The sequence below is a fragment of the Microcebus murinus genome, unplaced genomic scaffold, assembly GCF_040939455.1.
Source record: "Microcebus murinus isolate Inina unplaced genomic scaffold, M.murinus_Inina_mat1.0 scaf015_hap2_Mmur4.0, whole genome shotgun sequence".
NCBI classification, from domain to species: Eukaryota; Metazoa; Chordata; class Mammalia; order Primates; family Cheirogaleidae; genus Microcebus; species Microcebus murinus.
The window spans coordinates 189,912-208,695 of NW_027438961.1; the positions used below are offsets into that span (position 1 = coordinate 189,912).

The 18,784-nt window shown below is 64.1% G+C and overlaps 5 pseudogenes; all 5 read right to left on the reverse strand.

Moving 5' to 3' along the window:
• Positions 1 to 528: 528 nt before the first annotated feature.
• Positions 529 to 647, reverse strand: LOC142867343 (uncharacterized; annotated as a pseudogene).
• Positions 648 to 4,200: 3,553 nt separating this feature from the next.
• Positions 4,201 to 4,319, reverse strand: LOC142867344 (uncharacterized; annotated as a pseudogene).
• Positions 4,320 to 7,871: 3,552 nt separating this feature from the next.
• On the reverse strand, positions 7,872 to 7,990 carry LOC142867345 (uncharacterized; annotated as a pseudogene).
• Positions 7,991 to 11,540: 3,550 nt separating this feature from the next.
• LOC142867346 (uncharacterized) lies at positions 11,541 to 11,659 on the reverse strand (annotated as a pseudogene).
• Positions 11,660 to 15,207: 3,548 nt separating this feature from the next.
• On the reverse strand, positions 15,208 to 15,326 carry LOC142867347 (uncharacterized; annotated as a pseudogene).
• Positions 15,327 to 18,784: the final 3,458 nt, after the last annotated feature.

The window sequence follows — 18,784 nt, forward strand, 5'->3', positions numbered from 1 at the left end:
CATCATCTGCTAGAAAGGAGAGAGAAAAGAAAATGCAATCATAGAGATAAGAGACACTTTCTAAGAACATGAATCCGAAAAGAAAAGTAAAAGGAGGCCTGTCGAGCAGGTCTGGGTGTGACTCCGGATCCCCCAACCTCCAGTGCCACCACCAGAGATTCCTACGTGTAGCCCATAGAACCCCAAAAGCAACGGGACGAGTTCTGGTCACATACTCGCTCAAAGTGACATCCTGGAATCCTTCCGGAACTCCCTCCCCTCTCAGACTCTCCAGGTTTCCTCCAGCGTGTCGTTTCCCACAGACCAGACCTTTGGACTGAGACCGGACAGTCCAGATGGCACGCATGCTGCCCCGTGGCGGCGGTGTCCCGGCTTGGGACAAGAGGAGGCCCCACGGTGCGGGCTGGGGCGGCAGGCACCGCGGCGGGCGCTGAGGGTGGGGGTGATCCGCCGGACCGCCGCCCCGCCGCGCTCCCGGCAAGGGGACAGAGCAACAGGCAAAAAAAAAAAAAAAAAAAAAAAAAAAAAAGCCTAGGACACCCGGGATTCCCAGGCGGTCTCCCATCCAAGTACTAACCAGGCCCGACGCTGCTTAGCTTCGGAGATCAGACGAGATGGGGCGCGTTCGGGGTGGTGTGGCCCTAGACCGCGGAGGGCGCCCCTGCCCCGCTCAAGAGGCCAGCCTCACCGCGCTTCCCCGCGATAGCGCTGACCCGCGCCGGGCCTGTGCAGGTTGGCCGGCCCGGTCGGGCGGACTCCGGAGGACTGAGGTGAGGGACGGGGCGGGGCGGGGTGGGGTGGGGGCTGTCTACACACACACACACACACACACACACACACACACACACACACACAAACACACACACACAGACACGATGCGCCTCCACGGCTGGACCCGCCAAGGTGGAGACCTTCCAGCCCCCCTCCTCTCCTCACCTCGCCTCCTTCACCTACCCGCCCCCACCCCCAGCGCGCCGCCGCTGACTGCGCACGCGCGCTCACCCTTTGACCCCAGCCAGGGGCCGCCCTCCCGCACAACCCCTGTCAGCTGCGCCCCCGCCCTGTGGGTGGGCTGCCGCCTATTCCCCAGGGCCAGGGCTGGGGCACAGCGCATGGGGGAGGGGAGCGAGTGTAGGGGCGTCTCTCGGGATGTGTCCCATGGCTGGGGTGGGGCGGGGTGGTTTGGGGGGCGCTGAAGAAATCAGTCCCCTCCATCTCCTACCTCTGGAAAACCCCCAAGCCCTTGGAGAACTGCCGGCACCGCTCCCGTGGGGGCCGGGACCCTGCTCCGTGTCCTCCTGTGGCCCAGTCCAAGGGGCCTGGGCCTGGCCCGGGGCTGGATTGGACCCCAACCACCCTCGGGTGTGGACTTGCTAAAAGCCGGCGATTTAGATATTGGATTCGAGCTTCCTTGAGGTCATTTCACTAATGAGTGCACCGGAAAGAGTTTCCTAATCCATCTGTGAGGGTGGCAACTGAAAGAGAATTTTAAAGCTGACAGAATAGGCGAGGAAAGGCATAGGAGATTTCCACACCCAGTAAGGCAGACTTTCCCGAAATGGAAGAAAGAAACGAGCAAACAGAGACACCGGTAGCCCGCCCGGATCAGAGTCGGCTCCTTAGAGAAAGCACCCTGACCAGGTTCACCCGTGGGTGGGTGGCGAGCCAGTGGCATTCAGAAGCGCGAGGCCCGCAGTCTGTGCAGAAGACACCTGCACTCGGGTGTGTGTGGCGGCACGATTCCCAAGCAGCTCCAAATGGTAATCCAAAGAGAAGCCAGGGAGTTCCCAAGGCCCCAGGTGTCCTCAGCCCACGACTGGCTGCTGTGGGAATGCGAAGCCCGGCTCCTTGTCTCAGAGCGGGACAACCAGGAGGTGTGACGTACACCCCGGGGTTCCCAGGAGGATCAGGCTGAAGCTGGTACTTGGCCTGAAAATGTCCCCTCGCATGGGCACCCCCTTCCGCTTCCGGCTCCTCTGCTCCCGGTGCCCCTCCATCCAGGGGCCAGACTTTAAGAAGTCACCCGCAGGAGAATCCTGGTCCCAAAGGAGCCTTCTGGGGGACCCGTGCTGAGAGAGGTTGTGGGCATGGCCCGCTGGGGCTCTGCCCGGCCCAGGGCTGGGAGATGCCACCTCCCAGCTCCGGGTCCCTGCAGGAAGCGTTGGCAAGCACAGGGCCAGTCCCCCAAAGGCCCAGGTGCAGGGAGCCCAGGCCAAGCAGCCTGTGGAAGAAGCCACATGCCGTGCCACCCCGGGAACACGACTGCAGGTCGCGGCCCCTCCCGCCTCCTCCCCGACATGGCGCAGGGCTCAGAGACACCTGAGACGCTGCTACCAAAGTCCAAAGGGCATCGGTTGCTCCTCCAAAGCACCCGAGCAGACCGCGTTGTCCAGCCAGCCCCTGGGCCTCCCTGGGGTGCCCAGCACAAAAGTGCAGACAACCCCCGGACTCGCAATATCAGTTTGAGGATGTTCCTGCCACTCTAAGGACCCGCAGGCCAGCTGGGCCTTCAGGCAGGACAGAGAGCCCCGGAATCCGACGTGGAGAGCTGCGTGGACGTCCCCATCAGGAGGCGGTCCCCACCTCCGAGGCTCTCCCCTTGCGGGGAGCGGCAGCCCCAGGGCCTCAGGGAAGACACCAGGCTGGGCCCCCGCGGCACAGCGGGGCACGTCCCCCGTCCCCGGCAGGCGACTTAGCGATGCCTGCGCCAGACTGCTGCGGCCGCCCTGCTGCCGGGTTCCTGGAGGGCTTCCTGGAAGCAGCGTCCACACCAAGCCCCTGGAAGGCCCAGGCGACGGAGGAGCCGGTCAGGCAGGGGCCGAGGACGGTGACGGGCGGGGAGGAGCGTGTCAGGCAGGGGCCGAGGACGGTGACAGGCCGGGCGGGAAGGAGCCGGTCAGGCGGGGGCCCAGGACAGTGACGGGCCTGGCCGGGGAGGAGCGAGTCAGGCAGTGGCCCAGGTGGTGGGCCGGGCGGAGAGGAGCCTGTCAGGCAGGGGCAGAGGACGGTGACGGTGACGGGCCGGGGCGGGAAGGGGCCGGTCAGGCAGGGGCAGGGGCCGAGGACAGTGACGGGCCTGGCGGGGGAGGAGCGCGTCAGGCAGGGGCAGAGGAGACGGGCTGGGTAAGGGGTAGGGTGACAGTTAGGGCACAATTCACAATCGCAAAGATGTGGAAGCGACCCGAGTGCCCATCCATCCAGGAGTGCATTAGTAACATGTGGCGCGTGGACACCACGGAGTGCCATTCGGCTGTGAGGAGCAGCGGTGAGGGGGCGCCTCTCGTGTTCTCCTGGCCAGAGCTGGAACCCGTTCCAGTAGGCCAGGTGTCCCAAGAACGGACACACGAGCACCACGTGCGCGCGCTCACCGGCAAATTGGTAGGAACGGATGGACACCTAAGTGGACAGCGAGGAATCACCTTCATCGGGTGGGTGTCGGGCGGGCGTGGGGAGGGGGTGGGCATACACATCCATTAGGGAGGGGGTGGGTGCGCACCGACTGGGGGATGGGCGCACTTGAAGCTCTGACCCGAGGGGGGAGGCGGGGAAAGAGCAATGCACCCGACCTGAACATTGGTACCCCCACAATACGCTGGGGGAGAATGAGAAATAAATAAGGAGACAGGGGGGAGGGGGGCACGGGCAACACATGTCACCTCAATACTTGTACTCCCATCATCTGCTAGAAAGGAGAGAGAAAAGAAAATGCAATCATAGAGATAAGAGACACTTTCTAAGAACATGAATCCGAAAAGAAAAGTAAAAGGAGGCCTGTCGAGCAGGTCTGGGTGTGACTCCGGATCCCCCAACCTCCAGTGCCACCACCAGAGATTCCTACGTGTAGCCCATAGAACCCCAAAAGCAACGGGACGAGTTCTGGTCACATACTCGCTCAAAGTGACATCCTGGAATCCTTCCGGAACTCCCTCCCCTCTCAGACTCTCCAGGTTTCCTCCAGCGTGTCGTTTCCCACAGACCAGACCTTTGGACTGAGACCGGACAGTCCAGATGGCACGCATGCTGCCCCGTGGCGGCGGTGTCCCGGCTTGGGACAAGAGGAGGCCCCACGGTGCGGGCTGGGGCGGCAGGCACCGCGGCGGGCGCTGAGGGTGGGGGTGATCCGCCGGACCGCCGCCCCGCCGCGCTCCCGGCAAGGGGACAGAGCAACAGGCAAAAAAAAAAAAAAAAAAAAAAAAAAAAAGCCTAGGACACCCGGGATTCCCAGGCGGTCTCCCATCCAAGTACTAACCAGGCCCGACGCTGCTTAGCTTCGGAGATCAGACGAGATGGGGCGCGTTCGGGGTGGTGTGGCCCTAGACCGCGGAGGGCGCCCCTGCCCCGCTCAAGAGGCCAGCCTCACCGCGCTTCCCCGCGATAGCGCTGACCCGCGCCGGGCCTGTGCAGTTGGCCGGCCCGGTCGGGCGGACTCCGGAGGACTGAGGTGAGGGACGGGGCGGGGCGGGGTGGGGTGGGGGCTGTCTACACACACACACACACACACACACACACACACACACACACACACACAAACACACACACACAGACACGATGCGCCTCCACGGCTGGACCCGCCAAGGTGGAGACCTTCCAGCCCCCCTCCTCTCCTCACCTCGCCTCCTTCACCTACCCGCCCCCACCCCCAGCGCGCCGCCGCTGACTGCGCACGCGCGCTCACCCTTTGACCCCAGCCAGGGGCCGCCCTCCCGCACAACCCCTGTCAGCTGCGCCCCCGCCCTGTGGGTGGGCTGCCGCCTATTCCCCAGGGCCAGGGCTGGGGCACAGCGCATGGGGGAGGGGAGCGAGTGTAGGGGCGTCTCTCGGGATGTGTCCCATGGCTGGGGTGGGGCGGGGTGGTTTGGGGGGCGCTGAAGAAATCAGTCCCCTCCATCTCCTACCTCTGGAAAACCCCCAAGCCCTTGGAGAACTGCCGGCACCGCTCCCGTGGGGGCCGGGACCCTGCTCCGTGTCCTCCTGTGGCCCAGTCCAAGGGGCCTGGGCCTGGCCCGGGGCTGGATTGGACCCCAACCACCCTCGGGTGTGGACTTGCTAAAAGCCGGCGATTAGATATTGGATTCGAGCTTCCTTGAGGTCATTTCACTAATGAGTGCACCGGAAAGAGTTTCCTAATCCATCTGTGAGGGTGGCAACTGAAAGAGAATTTTAAAGCTGACAGAATAGGCGAGGAAAGGCATAGGAGATTTCCACACCCAGTAAGGCAGACTTTCCCGAAATGGAAGAAAGAAACGAGCAAACAGAGACACCGGTAGCCCGCCCGGATCAGAGTCGGCTCCTTAGAGAAAGCACCCTGACCAGGTTCACCCGTGGGTGGGTGGCGAGCCAGTGGCATTCAGAAGCGCGAGGCCCGCAGTCTGTGCAGAAGACACCTGCACTCGGGTGTGTGTGGCGGCACGATTCCCAAGCAGCTCCAAATGGTAATCCAAAGAGAAGCCAGGGAGTTCCCAAGGCCCCAGGTGTCCTCAGCCCACGACTGGCTGCTGTGGGAATGCGAAGCCCGGCTCCTTGTCTCAGAGCGGGACAACCAGGAGGTGTGACGTACACCCCGGGGTTCCCAGGAGGATCAGGCTGAAGCTGGTACTTGGCCTGAAAATGTCCCCTCGCATGGGCACCCCCTTCCGCTTCCGGCTCCTCTGCTCCCGGTGCCCCTCCATCCAGGGGCCAGACTTTAAGAAGTCACCCGCAGGAGAATCCTGGTCCCAAAGGAGCCTTCTGGGGGACCCGTGCTGAGAGAGGTTGTGGGCATGGCCCGCTGGGGCTCTGCCCGGCCCAGGGCTGGGAGATGCCACCTCCCAGCTCCGGGTCCCTGCAGGAAGCGTTGGCAAGCACAGGGCCAGTCCCCCAAAGGCCCAGGTGCAGGGAGCCCAGGCCAAGCAGCCTGTGGAAGAAGCCACATGCCGTGCCACCCCGGGAACACGACTGCAGGTCGCGGCCCCTCCCGCCTCCTCCCCGACATGGCGCAGGGCTCAGAGACACCTGAGACGCTGCTACCAAAGTCCAAAGGGCATCGGTTGCTCCTCCAAAGCACCCGAGCAGACCGCGTTGTCCAGCCAGCCCCTGGGCCTCCCTGGGGTGCCCAGCACAAAAGTGCAGACAACCCCCGGACTCGCAATATCAGTTTGAGGATGTTCCTGCCACTCTAAGGACCCGCAGGCCAGCTGGGCCTTCAGGCAGGACAGAGAGCCCCGGAATCCGACGTGGAGAGCTGCGTGGACGTCCCCATCAGGAGGCGGTCCCCACCTCCGAGGCTCTCCCCTTGCGGGGAGCGGCAGCCCCAGGGCCTCAGGGAAGACACCAGGCTGGGCCCCCGCGGCACAGCGGGGCACGTCCCCGTCCCCGGCAGGCGACTTAGCGATGCCTGCGCCAGACTGCTGCGGCCGCCCTGCTGCCGGGTTCCTGGAGGGCTTCCTGGAAGCAGCGTCCACACCAAGCCCCTGGAAGGCCCAGGCGACGGAGGAGCCGGTCAGGCAGGGGCCGAGGACGGTGACGGGCGGGGAGGAGCGTGTCAGGCAGGGGCCGAGGACGGTGACAGGCCGGGCGGGAAGGAGCCGGTCAGGCGGGGGCCCAGGACAGTGACGGGCCTGGCCGGGGAGGAGCGAGTCAGGCAGTGGCCCAGGTGGTGGGCCGGGCGGAGAGGAGCCTGTCAGGCAGGGGCAGAGGACGGTGACGGTGACGGGCCGGGGCGGGAAGGGGCCGGTCAGGCAGGGGCAGGGGCCGAGGACAGTGACGGGCCTGGCGGGGGAGGAGCGCGTCAGGCAGGGGCAGAGGAGACGGGCTGGGTAAGGGGTAGGGTGACAGTTAGGGCACAATTCACAATCGCAAAGATGTGGAAGCGACCCGAGTGCCCATCCATCCAGGAGTGCATTAGTAACATGTGGCGCGTGGACACCACGGAGTGCCATTCGGCTGTGAGGAGCAGCGGTGAGGGGGCGCCTCTCGTGTTCTCCTGGCCAGAGCTGGAACCCGTTCCAGTAGGCCAGGTGTCCCAAGAACGGACACACGAGCACCACGTGCGCGCGCTCACCGGCAAATTGGTAGGAACGGATGGACACCTAAGTGGACAGCGAGGAATCACCTTCATCGGGTGGGTGTCGGGCGGGCGTGGGGAGGGGGTGGGCATACACATCCATTAGGGAGGGGGTGGGTGCGCACCGACTGGGGGATGGGCGCACTTGAAGCTCTGACCCGAGGGGGGAGGCGGGGAAAGAGCAATGCACCCGACCTGAACATTGGTACCCCCACAATACGCTGGGAGAGAATGAGAAATAAATAAGGAGACAGGGGGGAGGGGGGCACGGGCAACACATGTCACCTCAATACTTGTACTCCCATCATCTGCTAGAAAGGAGAGAGAAAAGAAAATGCAATCATAGAGATAAGAGACACTTTCTAAGAACATGAATCCGAAAAGAAAAGTAAAAGGAGGCCTGTCGAGCAGGTCTGGGTGTGACTCCGGATCCCCCAACCTCCAGTGCCACCACCAGAGATTCCTACGTGTAGCCCATAGAACCCCAAAAGCAACGGGACGAGTTCTGGTCACATACTCGCTCAAAGTGACATCCTGGAATCCTTCCGGAACTCCCTCCCCTCTCAGACTCTCCAGGTTTCCTCCAGCGTGTCGTTTCCCACAGACCAGACCTTTGGACTGAGACCGGACAGTCCAGATGGCACGCATGCTGCCCCGTGGCGGCGGTGTCCCGGCTTGGGACAAGAGGAGGCCCCACGGTGCGGGCTGGGGCGGCAGGCACCGCGGCGGGCGCTGAGGGTGGGGGTGATCCGCCGGACCGCCGCCCCGCCGCGCTCCCGGCAAGGGGACAGAGCAACAGGCAAAAAAAAAAAAAAAAAAAAAAAAAAAAAGCCTAGGACACCCGGGATTCCCAGGCGGTCTCCCATCCAAGTACTAACCAGGCCCGACGCTGCTTAGCTTCGGAGATCAGACGAGATGGGGCGCGTTCGGGGTGGTGTGGCCCTAGACCGCGGAGGGCGCCCCTGCCCCGCTCAAGAGGCCAGCCTCACCGCGCTTCCCCGCGATAGCACTGACCCGCGCCGGGCCTGTGCAGTTGGCCGGCCCGGTCGGGCGGACTCCGGAGGACTGAGGTGAGGGACGGGGCGGGGCGGGGTGGGGTGGGGGCTGTCTACACACACACACACACACACACACACACACACACACACACACACAAACACACACACACAGACACGATGCGCCTCCACGGCTGGACCCGCCAAGGTGGAGACCTTCCAGCCCCCCTCCTCTCCTCACCTCGCCTCCTTCACCTACCCGCCCCCACCCCCAGCGCGCCGCCGCTGACTGCGCACGCGCGCTCACCCTTTGACCCCAGCCAGGGGCCGCCCTCCCGCACAACCCCTGTCAGCTGCGCCCCCGCCCTGTGGGTGGGCTGCCGCCTATTCCCCAGGGCCAGGGCTGGGGCACAGCGCATGGGGGAGGGGAGCGAGTGTAGGGGCGTCTCTCGGGATGTGTCCCATGGCTGGGGTGGGGCGGGGTGGTTTGGGGGGCGCTGAAGAAATCAGTCCCCTCCATCTCCTACCTCTGGAAAACCCCCAAGCCCTTGGAGAACTGCCGGCACCGCTCCCGTGGGGGCCGGGACCCTGCTCCGTGTCCTCCTGTGGCCCAGTCCAAGGGGCCTGGGCCTGGCCCGGGGCTGGATTGGACCCCAACCACCCTCGGGTGTGGACTTGCTAAAAGCCGGCGATTAGATATTGGATTCGAGCTTCCTTGAGGTCATTTCACTAATGAGTGCACCGGAAAGAGTTTCCTAATCCATCTGTGAGGGTGGCAACTGAAAGAGAATTTTAAAGCTGACAGAATAGGCGAGGAAAGGCATAGGAGATTTCCACACCCAGTAAGGCAGACTTTCCCGAAATGGAAGAAAGAAACGAGCAAACAGAGACACCGGTAGCCCGCCCGGATCAGAGTCGGCTCCTTAGAGAAAGCACCCTGACCAGGTTCACCCGTGGGTGGGTGGCGAGCCAGTGGCATTCAGAAGCGCGAGGCCCGCAGTCTGTGCAGAAGACACCTGCACTCGGGTGTGTGTGGCGGCACGATTCCCAAGCAGCTCCAAATGGTAATCCAAAGAGAAGCCAGGGAGTTCCCAAGGCCCCAGGTGTCCTCAGCCCACGACTGGCTGCTGTGGGAATGCGAAGCCCGGCTCCTTGTCTCAGAGCGGGACAACCAGGAGGTGTGACGTACACCCCGGGGTTCCCAGGAGGATCAGGCTGAAGCTGGTACTTGCCCTGAAAATGTCCCCTCGCATGGGCACCCCCTTCCGCTTCCGGCTCCTCTGCTCCCGGTGCCCCTCCATCCAGGGGCCAGACTTTAAGAAGTCACCCGCAGGAGAATCCTGGTCCCAAAGGAGCCTTCTGGGGGACCCGTGCTGAGAGAGGTTGTGGGCATGGCCCGCTGGGGCTCTGCCCGGCCCAGGGCTGGGAGATGCCACCTCCCAGCTCCGGGTCCCTGCAGGAAGCGTTGGCAAGCACAGGGCCAGTCCCCCAAAGGCCCAGGTGCAGGGAGCCCAGGCCAAGCAGCCTGTGGAAGAAGCCACATGCCGTGCCACCCCGGGAACACGACTGCAGGTCGCGGCCCCTCCCGCCTCCTCCCCGACATGGCGCAGGGCTCAGAGACACCTGAGACGCTGCTACCAAAGTCCAAAGGGCATCGGTTGCTCCTCCAAAGCACCCGAGCAGACCGCGTTGTCCAGCCAGCCCCTGGGCCTCCCTGGGGTGCCCAGCACAAAAGTGCAGACAACCCCCGGACTCGCAATATCAGTTTGAGGATGTTCCTGCCACTCTAAGGACCCGCAGGCCAGCTGGGCCTTCAGGCAGGACAGAGAGCCCCGGAATCCGACGTGGAGAGCTGCGTGGACGTCCCCATCAGGAGGCGGTCCCCACCTCCGAGGCTCTCCCCTTGCGGGGAGCGGCAGCCCCAGGGCCTCAGGGAAGACACCAGGCTGGGCCCCCGCGGCACAGCGGGGCACGTCCCCGTCCCCGGCAGGCGACTTAGCGATGCCTGCGCCAGACTGCTGCGGCCGCCCTGCTGCCGGGTTCCTGGAGGGCTTCCTGGAAGCAGCGTCCACACCAAGCCCCTGGAAGGCCCAGGCGACGGAGGAGCCGGTCAGGCAGGGGCCGAGGACGGTGACGGGCGGGGAGGAGCGTGTCAGGCAGGGGCCGAGGACGGTGACAGGCCGGGCGGGAAGGAGCCGGTCAGGCGGGGGCCCAGGACAGTGACGGGCCTGGCCGGGGAGGAGCGAGTCAGGCAGTGGCCCAGGTGGTGGGCCGGGCGGAGAGGAGCCTGTCAGGCAGGGGCAGAGGACGGTGACGGTGACGGGCCGGGGCGGGAAGGGGCCGGTCAGGCAGGGGCAGGGGCCGAGGACAGTGACGGGCCTGGCGGGGGAGGAGCGCGTCAGGCAGGGGCAGAGGAGACGGGCTGGGTAAGGGGTAGGGTGACAGTTAGGGCACAATTCACAATCGCAAAGATGTGGAAGCGACCCGAGTGCCCATCCATCCAGGAGTGCATTAGTAACATGTGGCGCGTGGACACCACGGAGTGCCATTCGGCTGTGAGGAGCAGCGGTGAGGGGGCGCCTCTCGTGTTCTCCTGGCCAGAGCTGGAACCCGTTCCAGTAGGCCAGGTGTCCCAAGAACGGACACACGAGCACCACGTGCGCGCGCTCACCGGCAAATTGGTAGGAACGGATGGACACCTAAGTGGACAGCGAGGAATCACCTTCATCGGGTGGGTGTCGGGCGGGCGTGGGGAGGGGGTGGGCATACACATCCATTAGGGAGGGGGTGGGTGCGCACCGACTGGGGGATGGGCGCACTTGAAGCTCTGACCCGAGGGGGGAGGCGGGGAAAGAGCAATGCACCCGACCTGAACATTGGTACCCCCACAATACGCTGGGGGAGAATGAGAAATAAATAAGGAGACAGGGGGGAGGGGGGCACGGGCAACACATGTCACCTCAATACTTGTACTCCCATCATCTGCTAGAAAGGAGAGAGAAAAGAAAATGCAATCATAGAGATAAGAGACACTTTCTAAGAACATGAATCCGAAAAGAAAAGTAAAAGGAGGCCTGTCGAGCAGGTCTGGGTGTGACTCCGGATCCCCCAACCTCCAGTGCCACCACCAGAGATTCCTACGTGTAGCCCATAGAACCCCAAAAGCAACGGGACGAGTTCTGGTCACATACTCGCTCAAAGTGACATCCTGGAATCCTTCCGGAACTCCCTCCCCTCTCAGACTCTCCAGGTTTCCTCCAGCGTGTCGTTTCCCACAGACCAGACCTTTGGACTGAGACCGGACAGTCCAGATGGCACGCATGCTGCCCCGTGGCGGCGGTGTCCCGGCTTGGGACAAGAGGAGGCCCCACGGTGCGGGCTGGGGCGGCAGGCACCGCGGCGGGCGCTGAGGGTGGGGGTGATCCGCCGGACCGCCGCCCCGCCGCGCTCCCGGCAAGGGGACAGAGCAACAGGCAAAAAAAAAAAAAAAAAAAAAAAAAAAAAGCCTAGGACACCCGGGATTCCCAGGCGGTCTCCCATCCAAGTACTAACCAGGCCCGACGCTGCTTAGCTTCGGAGATCAGACGAGATGGGGCGCGTTCGGGGTGGTGTGGCCCTAGACCGCGGAGGGCGCCCCTGCCCCGCTCAAGAGGCCAGCCTCACCGCGCTTCCCCGCGATAGCGCTGACCCGCGCCGGGCCTGTGCAGTTGGCCGGCCCGGTCGGGCGGACTCCGGAGGACTGAGGTGAGGGACGGGGCGGGGCGGGGTGGGGTGGGGGCTGTCTACACACACACACACACACACACACACACACACACACACACACAAACACACACACACAGACACGATGCGCCTCCACGGCTGGACCCGCCAAGGTGGAGACCTTCCAGCCCCCCTCCTCTCCTCACCTCGCCTCCTTCACCTACCCGCCCCCACCCCCAGCGCGCCGCCGCTGACTGCGCACGCGCGCTCACCCTTTGACCCCAGCCAGGGGCCGCCCTCCCGCACAACCCCTGTCAGCTGCGCCCCCGCCCTGTGGGTGGGCTGCCGCCTATTCCCCAGGGCCAGGGCTGGGGCACAGCGCATGGGGGAGGGGAGCGAGTGTAGGGGCGTCTCTCGGGATGTGTCCCATGGCTGGGGTGGGGCGGGGTGGTTTGGGGGGCGCTGAAGAAATCAGTCCCCTCCATCTCCTACCTCTGGAAAACCCCCAAGCCCTTGGAGAACTGCCGGCACCGCTCCCGTGGGGGCCGGGACCCTGCTCCGTGTCCTCCTGTGGCCCAGTCCAAGGGGCCTGGGCCTGGCCCGGGGCTGGATTGGACCCCAACCACCCTCGGGTGTGGACTTGCTAAAAGCCGGCGATTAGATATTGGATTCGAGCTTCCTTGAGGTCATTTCACTAATGAGTGCACCGGAAAGAGTTTCCTAATCCATCTGTGAGGGTGGCAACTGAAAGAGAATTTTAAAGCTGACAGAATAGGCGAGGAAAGGCATAGGAGATTTCCACACCCAGTAAGGCAGACTTTCCCGAAATGGAAGAAAGAAACGAGCAAACAGAGACACCGGTAGCCCGCCCGGATCAGAGTCGGCTCCTTAGAGAAAGCACCCTGACCAGGTTCACCCGTGGGTGGGTGGCGAGCCAGTGGCATTCAGAAGCGCGAGGCCCGCAGTCTGTGCAGAAGACACCTGCACTCGGGTGTGTGTGGCGGCACGATTCCCAAGCAGCTCCAAATGGTAATCCAAAGAGAAGCCAGGGAGTTCCCAAGGCCCCAGGTGTCCTCAGCCCACGACTGGCTGCTGTGGGAATGCGAAGCCCGGCTCCTTGTCTCAGAGCGGGACAACCAGGAGGTGTGACGTACACCCCGGGGTTCCCAGGAGGATCAGGCTGAAGCTGGTACTTGGCCTGAAAATGTCCCCTCGCATGGGCACCCCCTTCCGCTTCCGGCTCCTCTGCTCCCGGTGCCCCTCCATCCAGGGGCCAGACTTTAAGAAGTCACCCGCAGGAGAATCCTGGTCCCAAAGGAGCCTTCTGGGGGACCCGTGCTGAGAGAGGTTGTGGGCATGGCCCGCTGGGGCTCTGCCCGGCCCAGGGCTGGGAGATGCCACCTCCCAGCTCCGGGTCCCTGCAGGAAGCGTTGGCAAGCACAGGGCCAGTCCCCCAAAGGCCCAGGTGCAGGGAGCCCAGGCCAAGCAGCCTGTGGAAGAAGCCACATGCCGTGCCACCCCGGGAACACGACTGCAGGTCGCGGCCCCTCCCGCCTCCTCCCCGACATGGCGCAGGGCTCAGAGACACCTGAGACGCTGCTACCAAAGTCCAAAGGGCATCGGTTGCTCCTCCAAAGCACCCGAGCAGACCGCGTTGTCCAGCCAGCCCCTGGGCCTCCCTGGGGTGCCCAGCACAAAAGTGCAGACAACCCCCGGACTCGCAATATCAGTTTGAGGATGTTCCTGCCACTCTAAGGACCCGCAGGCCAGCTGGGCCTTCAGGCAGGACAGAGAGCCCCGGAATCCGACGTGGAGAGCTGCGTGGACGTCCCCATCAGGAGGCGGTCCCCACCTCCGAGGCTCTCCCCTTGCGGGGAGCGGCAGCCCCAGGGCCTCAGGGAAGACACCAGGCTGGGCCCCCGCGGCACAGCGGGGCACGTCCCCGTCCCCGGCAGGCGACTTAGCGATGCCTGCGCCAGACTGCTGCGGCCGCCCTGCTGCCGGGTTCCTGGAGGGCTTCCTGGAAGCAGCGTCCACACCAAGCCCCTGGAAGGCCCAGGCGACGGAGGAGCCGGTCAGGCAGGGGCCGAGGACGGTGACGGGCGGGGAGGAGCGTGTCAGGCAGGGGCCGAGGACGGTGACAGGCCGGGCGGGAAGGAGCCGGTCAGGCGGGGGCCCAGGACAGTGACGGGCCTGGCCGGGGAGGAGCGAGTCAGGCAGTGGCCCAGGTGGTGGGCCGGGCGGAGAGGAGCCTGTCAGGCAGGGGCAGAGGACGGTGACGGTGACGGGCCGGGGCGGGAAGGGGCCGGTCAGGCAGGGGCAGGGGCCGAGGACAGTGACGGGCCTGGCGGGGGAGGAGCGCGTCAGGCAGGGGCAGAGGAGACGGGCTGGGTAAGGGGTAGGGTGACAGTTAGGGCACAATTCACAATCGCAAAGATGTGGAAGCGACCCGAGTGCCCATCCATCCAGGAGTGCATTAGTAACATGTGGCGCGTGGACACCACGGAGTGCCATTCGGCTGTGAGGAGCAGCGGTGAGGGGGCGCCTCTCGTGTTCTCCTGGCCAGAGCTGGAACCCGTTCCAGTAGGCCAGGTGTCCCAAGAACGGACACACGAGCACCACGTGCGCGCGCTCACCGGCAAATTGGTAGGAACGGATGGACACCTAAGTGGACAGCGAGGAATCACCTTCATCGGGTGGGTGTCGGGCGGGCGTGGGGAGGGGGTGGGCATACACATCCATTAGGGAGGGGGTGGGTGCGCACCGACTGGGGGATGGGCGCACTTGAAGCTCTGACCCGAGGGGGGAGGCGGGGAAAGAGCAATGCACCCGACCTGAACATTGGTACCCCCACAATACGCTGGGGGAGAATGAGAAATAAATAAGGAGACAGGGGGGAGGGGGGCACGGGCAACACATGTCACCTCAATACTTGTACTCCCATCATCTGCTAGAAAGGAGAGAGAAAAGAAAATGCAATCATAGAGATAAGAGACACTTTCTAAGAACATGAATCCGAAAAGAAAAGTAAAAGGAGGCCTGTCGAGCAGGTCTGGGTGTGACTCCGGATCCCCCAACCTCCAGTGCCACCACCAGAGATTCCTACGTGTAGCCCATAGAACCCCAAAAGCAACGGGACGAGTTCTGGTCACATACTCGCTCAAAGTGACATCCTGGAATCCTTCCGGAACTCCCTCCCCTCTCAGACTCTCCAGGTTTCCTCCAGCGTGTCGTTTCCCACAGACCAGACCTTTGGACTGAGACCGGACAGTCCAGATGGCACGCATGCTGCCCCGTGGCGGCGGTGTCCCGGCTTGGGACAAGAGGAGGCCCCACGGTGCGGGCTGGGGCGGCAGGCACCGCGGCGGGCGCTGAGGGTGGGGGTGATCCGCCGGACCGCCGCCCCGCCGCGCTCCCGGCAAGGGGACAGAGCAACAGGCAAAAAAAAAAAAAAAAAAAAAAAAAAAAAGCCTAGGACACCCGGGATTCCCAGGCGGTCTCCCATCCAAGTACTAACCAGGCCCGACGCTGCTTAGCTTCGGAGATCAGACGAGATGGGGCGCGTTCGGGGTGGTGTGGCCCTAGACCGCGGAGGGCGCCCCTGCCCCGCTCAAGAGGCCAGCCTCACCGCGCTTCCCCGCGATAGCGCTGACCCGCGCCGGGCCTGTGCAGTTGGCCGGCCCGGTCGGGCGGACTCCGGAGGACTGAGGTGAGGGACGGGGCGGGGCGGGGTGGGGTGGGGGCTGTCTACACACACACACACACACACACACACACACACACACACACACAAACACACACACACAGACACGATGCGCCTCCACGGCTGGACCCGCCAAGGTGGAGACCTTCCAGCCCCCCTCCTCTCCTCACCTCGCCTCCTTCACCTACCCGCCCCCACCCCCAGCGCGCCGCCGCTGACTGCGCACGCGCGCTCACCCTTTGACCCCAGCCAGGGGCCGCCCTCCCGCACAACCCCTGTCAGCTGCGCCCCCGCCCTGTGGGTGGGCTGCCGCCTATTCCCCAGGGCCAGGGCTGGGGCACAGCGCATGGGGGAGGGGAGCGAGTGTAGGGGCGTCTCTCGGGATGTGTCCCATGGCTGGGGTGGGGCGGGGTGGTTTGGGGGGCGCTGAAGAAATCAGTCCCCTCCATCTCCTACCTCTGGAAAACCCCCAAGCCCTTGGAGAACTGCCGGCACCGCTCCCGTGGGGGCCGGGACCCTGCTCCGTGTCCTCCTGTGGCCCAGTCCAAGGGGCCTGGGCCTGGCCCGGGGCTGGATTGGACCCCAACCACCCTCGGGTGTGGACTTGCTAAAAGCCGGCGATTAGATATTGGATTCGAGCTTCCTTGAGGTCATTTCACTAATGAGTGCACCGGAAAGAGTTTCCTAATCCATCTGTGAGGGTGGCAACTGAAAGAGAATTTTAAAGCTGACAGAATAGGCGAGGAAAGGCATAGGAGATTTCCACACCCAGTAAGGCAGACTTTCCCGAAATGGAAGAAAGAAACGAGCAAACAGAGACACCGGTAGCCCGCCCGGATCAGAGTCGGCTCCTTAGAGAAAGCACCCTGACCAGGTTCACCCGTGGGTGGGTGGCGAGCCAGTGGCATTCAGAAGCGCGAGGCCCGCAGTCTGTGCAGAAGACACCTGCACTCGGGTGTGTGTGGCGGCACGATTCCCAAGCAGCTCCAAATGGTAATCCAAAGAGAAGCCAGGGAGTTCCCAAGGCCCCAGGTGTCCTCAGCCCACGACTGGCTGCTGTGGGAATGCGAAGCCCGGCTCCTTGTCTCAGAGCGGGACAACCAGGAGGTGTGACGTACACCCCGGGGTTCCCAGGAGGATCAGGCTGAAGCTGGTACTTGGCCTGAAAATGTCCCCTCGCATGGGCACCCCCTTCCGCTTCCGGCTCCTCTGCTCCCGGTGCCCCTCCATCCAGGGGCCAGACTTTAAGAAGTCACCCGCAGGAGAATCCTGGTCCCAAAGGAGCCTTCTGGGGGACCCGTGCTGAGAGAGGTTGTGGGCATGGCCCGCTGGGGCTCTGCCCGGCCCAGGGCTGGGAGATGCCACCTCCCAGCTCCGGGTCCCTGCAGGAAGCGTTGGCAAGCACAGGGCCAGTCCCCCAAAGGCCCAGGTGCAGGGAGCCCAGGCCAAGCAGCCTGTGGAAGAAGCCACATGCCGTGCCACCCCGGGAACACGACTGCAGGTCGCGGCCCCTCCCGCCTCCTCCCCGACATGGCGCAGGGCTCAGAGACACCTGAGACGCTGCTACCAAAGTCCAAAGGGCATCGGTTGCTCCTCCAAAGCACCCGAGCAGACCGCGTTGTCCAGCCAGCCCCTGGGCCTCCCTGGGGTGCCCAGCACAAAAGTGCAGACAACCCCCGGACTCGCAATATCAGTTTGAGGATGTTCCTGCCACTCTAAGGACCCGCAGGCCAGCTGGGCCTTCAGGCAGGACAGAGAGCCCCGGAATCCGACGTGGAGAGCTGCGTGGACGTCCCCATCAGGAGGCGGTCCCCACCTCCGAGGCTCTCCCCTTGCGGGGAGCGGCAGCCCCAGGGCCTCAGGGAAGACACCAGGCTGGGCCCCCGCGGCACAGCGGGGCACGTCCCCGTCCCCGGCAGGCGACTTAGCGATGCCTGCGCCAGACTGCTGCGGCCGCCCTGCTGCCGGGTTCCTGGAGGGCTTCCTGGAAGCAGCGTCCACACCAAGCCCCTGGAAGGCCCAGGCGACGGAGGAGCCGGTCAGGCAGGGGCCGAGGACGGTGACGGGCGGGGAGGAGCGTGTCAGGCAGGGGCCGAGGACGGTGACAGGCCGGGCGGGAAGGAGCCGGTCAGGCGGGGGCCCAGGACAGTGACGGGCCTGGCCGGGGAGGAGCGAGTCAGGCAGTGGCCCAGGTGGTGGGCCGGGCGGAGAGGAGCCTGTCAGGCAGGGGCAGAGGACGGTGACGGTGACGGGCCGGGGCGGGAAGGGGCCGGTCAGGCAGGGGCAGGGGCCGAGGACAGTGACGGGCCTGGCGGGGGAGGAGCGCGTCAGGCAGGGGCAGAGGAGACGGGCTGGGTAAGGGGTAGGGTGACAGTTAGGGCACAATTCACAATCGCAAAGATGTGGAAGCGACCCGAGTGCCCATCCATCCAGGAGTGCATTAGTAACATGTGGCGCGTGGACACCACGGAGTGCCATTCGGCTGTGAGGAGCAGCGGTGAGGGGGCGCCTCTCGTGTTCTCCTGGCCAGAGCTGGAACCCGTTCCAGTAGGCCAGGTGTCCCAAGAACGGACACACGAGCACCACGTGCGCGCGCTCACCGGCAAATTGGTAGGAACGGATGGACACCTAAGTGGACAGCGAGGAATCACCTTCATCGGGTGGGTGTCGGGCGGGCGTGGGGAGGGGGTGGGCATACACATCCATTAGGGAGGGGGTGGGTGCGCACCGACTGGGGGATGGGCGCACTTGAAGCTCTGACCCGAGGGGGGAGGCGGGGAAAGAGCAATGCACCCGACCTGAACATTGGTACCCCCACAATACGCTGGGGGAGAATGAGAAATAAATAAGGAGACAGGGGGGAGGGGGGCACGGGCAACACATGTCACCTCAATACTTGTACTCCCATCATCTGCTAGAAAGGAGAGAGAAAAGAAAATGCAATCATAGAGATAAGAGACACTTTCTAAGAACATGAATCCGAAAAGAAAAGTAAAAGGAGGCCTGTCGAGCAGGTCTGGGTGTGACTCCGGATCCCCCAACCTCCAGTGCCACCACCAGAGATTCCTACGTGTAGCCCATAGAACCCCAAAAGCAACGGGACGAGTTCTGGTCACATACTCGCTCAAAGTGACATCCTGGAATCCTTCCGGAACTCCCTCCCCTCTCAGACTCTCCAGGTTTCCTCCAGCGTGTCGTTTCCCACAGACCAGACCTTTGGACTGAGACCGGACAGTCCAGATGGCACGCATGCTGCCCCGTGGCGGCGGTGTCCCGGCTTGGGACAAGAGGAGGCCCCACGGTGCGGGCTGGGGCGGCAGGCACCGCGGCGGGCGCTGAGGG